Here is a 9,556-nt window from a genome sequence, read left to right as displayed (position 1 = left end):
CCCAAATTACTGTGTATATGTGTCCTCAGGCCTGGTGGGAGCAACCAGGTTGACCATATTTACCTCTATGTTCGGGTCAGCCCCTGTGAACAGGCCTCGGTGATGGAGACCAGCGCTGCTGGCAGATCTCCCTTCCATCAGTGAGAACTTGGTGGAAACCTTTTTATCCAGCAAAATATTTGTTGCTTGGCCTCCTTTGCTAAGGGAGCAGGTGCTGGAGGTTGTTTGGCTAGCTGATTAAACAAATCGCAGCGTTTCCTGCCAAACCAGGTGAAGTCAAGCCTTTTCAACTGCTTTGTCCCTGCTGTCTCATCGAGCAGCATTCAGCAGCTCAGTTACTGCTGAAGGCAGCTTTGAGGCAGAGTGTCATTCTGGCCATAGCCCTGATGACAACCACGAGCTCAGCTTTGAAAAGGCTCTCAGAAACACCGCAAAACTAGGATGAAGCAGGGGGAATATTCATGTTAGGGTAGTCTAGGTTGTCTCAATATTGCTGTGAACGTGCTCAAACCATTTGTAATGGTTTTCAGGGCTCAAACTTGGAGGCCTATGTATATAAGTGGCTGGTCATGGGACACCTCATGTGCGAGCCTCTTGAAAGCTGTATCAGTGTCATGCCAACTCACCAGACTAAGGTGTTTTCAAGGTGACTGTCAGAATAATCACTCAACATAGTAACCTGTCACAGGGAATATGTACTATTTTGCCTGGTAAAGTCCATCTCTAGCTCTATTTTCTCCCCCACTTGCACCCCATTTATGGCTTCTCTGCTAACTACAATGGCAAAGTCCAGCAAGATCCCATTTTGCTTATGGAGGCAGGTACACATCTGAGATATGTGATGGAAACCCTCTGAGCTGATCTGTATCACAGAAAGTGGGAAACAGTGGTGGTGACACGAGCCATGGCTGAGTGATTAAAAGCCATGTGAACATTTTTGAAAGGAGACATAAGACACCACCTCACTTATTTGGTATCTCCCAGTTCTCTCCACTCAGGTATAAACCTCCTGCAGATGATGCCAACCACACACTGAATGAAAGATTGCTAGTTCAACAATCCACCAATATATGACCTATTACTGCTCTCACCTTCTGTGAACAGAGGTGTTACTGGAGATACATTTTTGCATTTCTCATGCAATACATGGCCTTACTTAGTGTTTCCATTACCATTTCTTTTGTACGTTCCCCCTTTAACAAACTACCCACTCCCAAAACCACTGGCCATGGTCATGTGGAGCTGCAGCAGGCTGCTTTGGGATAAGGCACATCTATAGTGACAGCTTTACAGTGACACCTGTAATGTTGATTGTCTATGTTTCCTCATGTTTAAATTATTCACATGTTTATCCTACAAAAGAGTTCTATTGATTGGCAACTTTCTTCGCATGAGCTTCTAGATATTAGGATGACTAGTGACTCTGCAGAGACCTACATCTTTTAGGGGGGTTCAGTTACCCATTTGGCCAAATTGTACCAAGAATTTCTGTCGGGTTTTACAAGTAGACAGTGCTGTATCTGTCAATCAGATTGAATGAACAGATTTCTTCATCAACAAATCTAACTATGCTGTAATTTCAGGCTCTTCGTAAGAAAACTTTCTGAAATGCAGTCTAATTTCTGTATAATTTCAGATGGGAAGCGTAACTGCCTACTAAGAAAAACGGGAACATACGCTCCATTTTAAGCCCATTACAGAAAGGAATTACTTAGTCACGCGGACACAAAGCTAATATCGTCCTTTAGATAGTAACTGCTGCATCTAGTACTGCTCAGCAATGTGCAGAAATAGAAGTGGACAGAAATCTACCCAGACAAAAGCCAAGATTTTTTTTCTGATGTCATTCAGGCACCCAGACATGGCTCCTGAGCTGCAAACATCCTGGTGGCCTGACTGTGTCTCAGAGCTCCCTCCTCGCCTCCATTCTCCCAGACACCTGCAGTTTTCTTTGAAGCAGGGACATGGTGAGTGTTTCCCAGAGACATGTCAGGACACAGAGGGAAAAACAGAGAGATGGATTCTATCTGTCAACTCACGATGAAATACAGTGACACACACACCCCATCCCCAGCCCCCCAAAAAGCTTAATTTTTTCTAGTTAAAAAAAAGTGTTTGGCTCAATCCCTAGACCAGCTGCTTCCTACATAAATAAGAGGCATGCATAGTGTACAGAAAAGAATATTTGACATTCCTAATCAATTAGATAAGGGGAAAAAGCAGTCCATTTTCCTGTTCAAAATAAAATTATCATGGTTACTTCAGATTTCAAGGGCATTTATCTCTCAGCTTCTGACAGAGGGGCACTGAGTAGGCTGCAGGTTATTGACCTGAGGCTGGAAAATGACTAAGCTGCCAGCTGAGATGGGGGAGCCCAGACCTGGCTCCAGTGGGGTGCCGGGACGGGAATAGCCATGGCACTTGCCAGCCAAGTCAGGTGTGCCTTGGTAGAGCTGGGCTTTTGTGAGGATTGCGCCAGGCCAGGAATAACTGGCAGTGCAGAGGGAGGGAGTGAAAACACCTCAAACAAAATTGTTCAAGGGAAGTGCTCCCAGATCTTGCCAGCACACTCCCTGACTTTGAAAACTTGTACAAACATTTAACGAAGAAAATGTAAAGGAAATCAAGGTGAGGAAGAAGGTGGCTGGAAGGGCTGTAAGAGGACACATGCACCTTTCCTGTCCCAGCTCAGCTTAGGACATTTTATTGGAAGAGGCACAACCTGAGATGTGTTGGCTATCTACTCAAAAGCACAGGGGGCTCCAGGTCCTGGGGTACGTGTCAGGCATCGCTGCCTTCCCTACAGCAGAGGCAGGAGGCACAGGCACAGTGACTTGGTGCTCTCTCCTCAAAGAACATGTGTCTCTGAATCATCAGTAGTCTGAGGCCTCTCCACAGGTTGTTGGGGAAAGGATGACATTTTTGAGAGGACCAGCCCTGTTGTCTTCCAGTTCAGGGAAAAGCGGCAGCCCCACAACACTGCCCTTCGTGCTGCTTTGGGTGGATGGGTGGACTGCAGGTCCTTTGCACAAGTTTTATCTCAAAGAGCTCCAGGCCCCCCTGTGCAGTTCCTGGAGACTTCAGGCCCATACGTCTGTATCGGAAGTCTTGATTGCTACTGATTTGCTTTTGCAATACCACTTCTGTGTTCTTCCAGGATTTGTCAGGACAGCATGTTTCCTCAGGAAAAAAAATACGCAAATAGGGCAATGAAGCCTCTGAACCTACAAAGCCCGGTTCAGACCCAGAGGAGCCCTCTGGAGACTGTGCTTGCCTGTGAAATCCTGGGCCTGTAGTGCCACCTAATGAACAAGCACCGTTCAGACCCCACATGTATGCTGTTATGTTCAGGGAAATCAGGCGAATGTGGTTGTGAAGGCTTCCTTAGGGCACTTAATTTCTCTCTAATGCCTTTCGTCCCTCTCCCAATGCTTCAGAAATTACTTATTCCGTCCTTGCAACCCAGCTATTAGGCAGCAGAAAATACTAGTCCTGTTCTGTGAACAAGTCACAGAGTAGCTTTTTGCCAAGTCCAGATACACAAGACAAGTCAACAGCAGTAGAGCAACAAATTAGAGTAACTCCTTTCCCTGCATCACTTCGGGAAATACTGATTTCAAGGGACAGGGCAGAGAGGTGACACGGTGCAGTGTTGCACCCTCCTTCTGTGACTCACCAGCTTGTTCCATGTGCACCAAAAGGACCCTATTGAGTGACAAGTCATGAACTCCCATTTTTAGAAGGCAGAAGTTGGGTTCTATTTGAATGGTGAGGATAGTAGTGGTCAAGCACAGGATCAGGAATAGCTCTAAAGGGCCTAAAAGACATTCCCTCAGGAAGAAACCACCTGGTGCTTGGTTTTTACATAGGAAATCATTGACAAGAAGGAGAACAAATGCTCTACACAAAGAGCAAGCTTGGTGCTGGTGGTAATGACTGCCTTCTCAGACATGGAGAGCAAGACACTGAGGTAATGACGTGCCTCCCAGGACTGCACTCAGGTTTCTGGCCTCTGCTGATATAAAGAGGCACCCCAAGGGGCAAACTATTGCCCAGGACAAGGAGCTGCCTCAAGGCAGAAAACATGTGAAAGCTTAATCTTTCCCTGGAGTTTAGGAGTTTGGGCTGTGCATTCCTTGTCCTCCTCCATTTACCTTCTCTATCATGATCTCAGGTCAGGCACCCACCAGAACAGAGGCCTCTTGTAAAGGTGCTGGCACAGAGCATGGGGTGCATGTAAATAGTGTGGCTAGAGCCCTCTCCCGGAAAATGGCTCCAAGCTAAGTGTTCTCCTCAGCCTGGAGGTACTGTAATGCACTATTTCCACCAACCTAGTCTGCTCTACTCTGCCTGGCCTGGCATGGCAGGACATGTTTTAATATTGTATGTCTGTAATAAGAATGAAGAGCACCTCCTAGCTTCCACATCCCAAGGGTATATAACCCAGATGTGTCCTGCCTTGAAGGCTGGTTGCCTGCTTCTGGCACTGAAGCAGGAGATCTGAACACAAATGCCAATCACATCATGGCCTGCACAGATGCCAAACCCTCAGCCAAGTGTGGAAGACTCTCTGGCCCCATACTTGGTTTTTAAGTCTTTCAAAATTTTCAGGGGGCTTTAGACATAAAGAAAGAGAGCACTGCAACTCTGTCCCCTTCACAGTGGAAGGAAAAAGGGCCACACACAGTCTCACATGCAAATAGTCGTCTGTGAAAGGAAACATTTTTAGGCCTGGATGCTCTACAGGCAGGAGGTGCCGCAGGAGGAACATACATGGAGTGGGAGTCTTTGGAAATTTTAGGCAATGAACAGCTGAAGAAGTTTCTATAGAGCATCTGGGAACCAAGGCTTTTCAAAGACATATCATATGTCCACAGATGGGCTGGCTTTCACTAAAACAACAAAGCTCAAATTAATTGGAACAACAAAACTCAATTTCATTGAAACCACATATTTAGAAAAAAAGAAACACAAACCACAAAAGCACTTATTTTCCTTGCCCACCCACACTTCGAGTCTAGGCTTCAGAGCACTGAAAATCCTACTAGAGTTTCTGTAAAGGAATGTATCTGAATTGCATACTTTGTATGCCAAACCAGCATATGTCACTCTTGCTGTGACACAGAAGTACTCAGTAGTCCAAGTGGCCCACAGGGAGGGAAGACTGCTCCCTAGCTAAGTGTTTATCCTGGAAAGTGGAGCTCAGTGGTTCAGCACCTTCACTAGGACCTGTTTAGGTATTTCGCTATGAGTTGGGCACTGGATAACATGTACACTCAGTCCGGGATTGGGACACAGATCTCCTCTTGACTAGGAAAATGACCATGAAGGTGAGATGTGTCACACCTGTTCCCTGGCCCACTGAACTCTGAATTCATCTTGCACAGAGTGAGGCAACTTCAGTGGGTGAATATGTTCTCCCCTTGCTCCTGAGATACAAAATAACCTGGTGTTTTGGGCAGCCTCCCAGAAGATGGGTTTTCATGGCCCTGAATACAGAGGAGGGACTGGATCTTGATCACCAGCACTGCCGGGTGTGTGCTATGACTGTTGAGCTATTCTTTAACAGGTAAGAAAACAAGTTCTCTTTCAGCAGCATTTTCAAATAACAATGGTAGCTGCTACTTTCTGCACTGACCTTTTTCTGGGAAGACTAGCAAGAAACACCTGGTGGATCCCAGTCACACCCCGGTCTGAGCCAAAGCGGAGAGGAAAACTGAGCTGCCCACCAAGTTGAGGTGACACTAAGGGACAAGTGCCAGCTGTGCAGTCTTTAGAGGATCACAGTCTGGGATTCAGTCCTTACCATTCCACTTAGATGGTACTCCAGGTGCCTCAGATCTATGCCCAAGGGTGGCCACAATGAAATGCTGGGTGCTGTGATTTAAAGAGGTTGAAAGGTTGAAGTAGACAACTGTTATCTGTGCCTTGTGAGGGGTGGAGAAACCCCATGCTGGACAAAAAGGGGCTAAGAGGGGAAGTGAAGTGACACTGAACCCATAGGAGGTATTTTTCTTCATGGCAAACTCCAACCAGAGCTCTCAGAAGGACCTAAGCTTGGGTCAGGTGATCTTTCTTCTATCCCCTAGGACTAGCTCCTTTGGCCAGGGCAAGGAGACTTACCTGTTTGTTTTCCTTGTATGTGTTGTGTAACCCCTGGAGGCAGAGCACGACTGTGCACTGGGGCTGTGGTTCGCTGGCCATCCATCCTGTGCCGGGAGAGTATCAGAGCCAGGTGAGGAATGCACAGCAAGTGTGGCTTTAAACGCATTGTCACATTGTTTGCTGGCTGCTGTTGCAAGGGCTCCGAATAAACTGAGGAGCTGCCAGTTGACAGCAGAGGGCAGATGCATCCTTTCCATGCGTTTTAAGAAACTAACATTAAAAGTATTGACTGATGCAGGCATGCCAACAGGGTAGTTTTTATGATGCCTTTGGGCTTAACAGCGCTGACACCCCGTGATCCTGCCTGTGCCCCAGCCCACTCCACTTGCTGAGGTCGCTCAGGGGTCTGAGTGGGGTGCTCTCCCGGGCCAGAGAAGCACTCACCATGCCCGTTCCCTGTCCTTTATTTCTGTGATGTGTTACAAGGCCACATACCAGAAACATAAAATGGACCTGCGCTTGCAGAGCAGCATGATGAGTGCCATCTACTGATAATTAAACATACAGCACGGCAGAGAGAGAGGCCAGTTCACTCACTGAGTCAGTGATACACACTGCAAATGGCATCAGCATTATGGCTCCTCATGGCTGCCAGCTCCTGTGACTTTACAGAGTCGTGGCAGCACCATGCTTCTGGGCTGCCAAGGCTTGCCTCTGCTGCAAGGTCGTCCCTTGAAGCTTCATCAACCAGCATTTCTTCAGGGATGTGCTGGGGTGTTTTGAAGCTATGCTGATTTTTGCTGCAGCCTTCAAGGGTAAAAACCAAACACTAATCTTTGGCAGGATTAGGCTTTGTAGAATATAAATGACCATTAATAAATTTTTAGTGTCAGTATAAGTGTTTGTATGAACTAGAAGCTGAATTGCTTAATCAGGCTAGTAGCAATTAAAATGGTAATTTTTCTGTACTAGATTCTGCTTTCAATTTTTACTCAAGTAAAACTCTTTGAAGTTAATTGGAATTTTGATTAAAGGCTCCTGGATCTGTGTCTCTGAATTTGTGCTAAAGAAGGTTCAACATTTGCTTTGGTTTTCTGCACACTGAGTTCACTGCTATGTATTAGTGCAACTGTACAATTAGTGGTAAAAAGAACAACTCCAATAAAGATCTCTGTAATCTAGTTCTTGATACACTTTAGGAAAGATCTTTTATCATGGAATGGATTTTAAAGTACTGCTAAAACAGGCTGTAAGATCTGAAGATCCTGGCCACTTAAATTGTTTGTCTTAATTATTTCTAGTCCCTATAAATGGCTTAGTAACATTCACTTAACTGTAATCAGAATTTGGGATTGGGTGGAAGGAAGGGAGACATTCTTGCTCTTCCTCTTTAGAGTTCAGGTCTTGGTTGTGAAAAACAAAACAAACAAACAAACAAAAAACTCAACAAAAAAACACCAAAAACACCACTGAAAAAACACCCTACTTAAATTACATACAACCATTAGCAGAATGAAAAGCAACTATGGTAACAGCTTTAAAAAGAAACATTTTTGTCCAAAGTGTTCCAAGAACAACCCCCCAAGCTCTGCAAAAAACTGTCCAAACTATGGTGAGGCACTTAGTATCATTTTCTGCAAAGTAAATTGAGGCACAATCTGTTCTTGTACTGAAGGCACTGGAAGAACCAGGGGAGAATTGTCACTGTGGCAGCCCTGACTCACACAGTTTTCACTGAAGCCAGGACAACAGCACGAGCAAATAAAGTCCCTGTGAAGGAAGGAAGATGTGCATGGAAAAATCCCCCTGAGAACAAGGAATACATAGTTTTGTTATGTCGTGGGATTTGCCTGGAAATTTGCTGCATGCTGGTGTCATCTTGTGGACAGATTTCACCACTCATCCTTCCAGGCAAAGGAGTGCTTTTTTCAGAGCTGTGACATAACTGATGCAAATATCACTTAAACCTCACTTGGGTCAGTTGCTGGTGTGAAAAAACGGAAAAGCAGAAAGAAAGGGAATAATCATGCAGAAATTATACTGACATTATCGAGCATGTGGATTCTGGTTGTATACCATCATTTATAAGAAGAGTATTATAGCTTGCGATCAAAATGCAGGATTTGCTCTGAGAACTCCTTTAGTATTAATAAACAAAGTTTCTTTAATTTTGAAATATATATATATATATATTCTTGACCTTTAAAAGACACATAGCAGATTGTAAATATCCTATACTAAGAAGTGCAACAGTTTATCAACAATTGATTTCTCTGCAAGTTTGTTGTGACTGTGGGATTTATTTATTTTATTTTACCCCAAGATGGCCATTGGAGCGCAGTTTCTTCCACTTTCCAGTTTAGCACCGCAGTAATTGGATTAAAATGCAAGGAAAGAAATGGCAAATAGTCTGCTCCAATTCAGAGAAATGTTTAGATCATTGTCTACTTTTTCTGGTCTCAACTTTGAGAAACAAAGTAAATTTAATCTTAAATATTTTTCCATATTCCTTCTAAAACATAGAAGCATAATATGAGAAGGGAAGGATTAAAAAGAAAATCAAAGCTTTATTATTACTATTTTGCAATATAGTACAAAATCCTTGAATACTCAACGGCTATGCTGTTACGAACCAAAACCATGTTATAAGCTGCTAGGTCTGCTTAATGGTTAGCCCAAGGGTCACAATTCCTGACAGTGAACTTTGAATTCTTCAATGGCTGCAGCAAGAATAACCCTCGCACTTACTGCATCCACAGGTCTGGATTGGGTATGTTGTGTGAAAATGAGCGCTTTGAAACTAAATGACTAACATTAACTCGCTCTGGTTGTAGCCTTCCTTTTGTATAGCATTTGCCGTTTGTACGGTAAGGTTCATCCCGTGTCAAACTGTTTGCATACAAACAGCACCCAGCAACATGCAGTCACAGTGGAGGAGCAGCTGAGCACACTTGTGGGAGGAAAGGTAGCTGCACATGTAGAAATAAGTCCCTGCTGTGATGAAAAAATGTCCGACGTGACTTTAAAAAAATAATCTGTCATTTAATGCAGTGGTCGGAAAGCAAAAGCACATTTCTGCGTAGCAGATCAGTGCGCAAAGGAGCGTGGACACCGCGGTGCTGAATACCAACTCGCGATGTTCCTGTTTTCTCGCGTCCTGCCCAAAAAAGCCGTGGCTACCCTGAAGAGTGGCCTCAGGTCCTGCCCGTTCCAAGATGTCAGATAGCTACGTGTGTGCTACGTCCGTAAAATCTCCCAGCGCTCCGCGATGAGGCACCTGACGCGTGTGCCTGGGCACACGAGCCACACCGGGTTTCTTCCCGCGGCGGCGGGTGCCGCCTGCCTCTGCTGCCTCCGCGCTGTGTCACCCGCTGTGTTCCCGCCCGCCGCCGCGGAACGCGGCCGCCGACGGCCGTTCCTGTGGAAAACACGGGTGGATGCGGCCGTTCTG

This window comes from Athene cunicularia (genome assembly GCF_003259725.1).
Source record: "Athene cunicularia isolate RWA chromosome 1 unlocalized genomic scaffold, athCun1 chr1_part2, whole genome shotgun sequence".
Classification (NCBI taxonomy): Eukaryota; Metazoa; Chordata; class Aves; order Strigiformes; family Strigidae; genus Athene; species Athene cunicularia.
The sequence above is the reverse complement of the archived record's forward strand: the minus strand, read 5'-3'. Positions refer to the sequence as shown.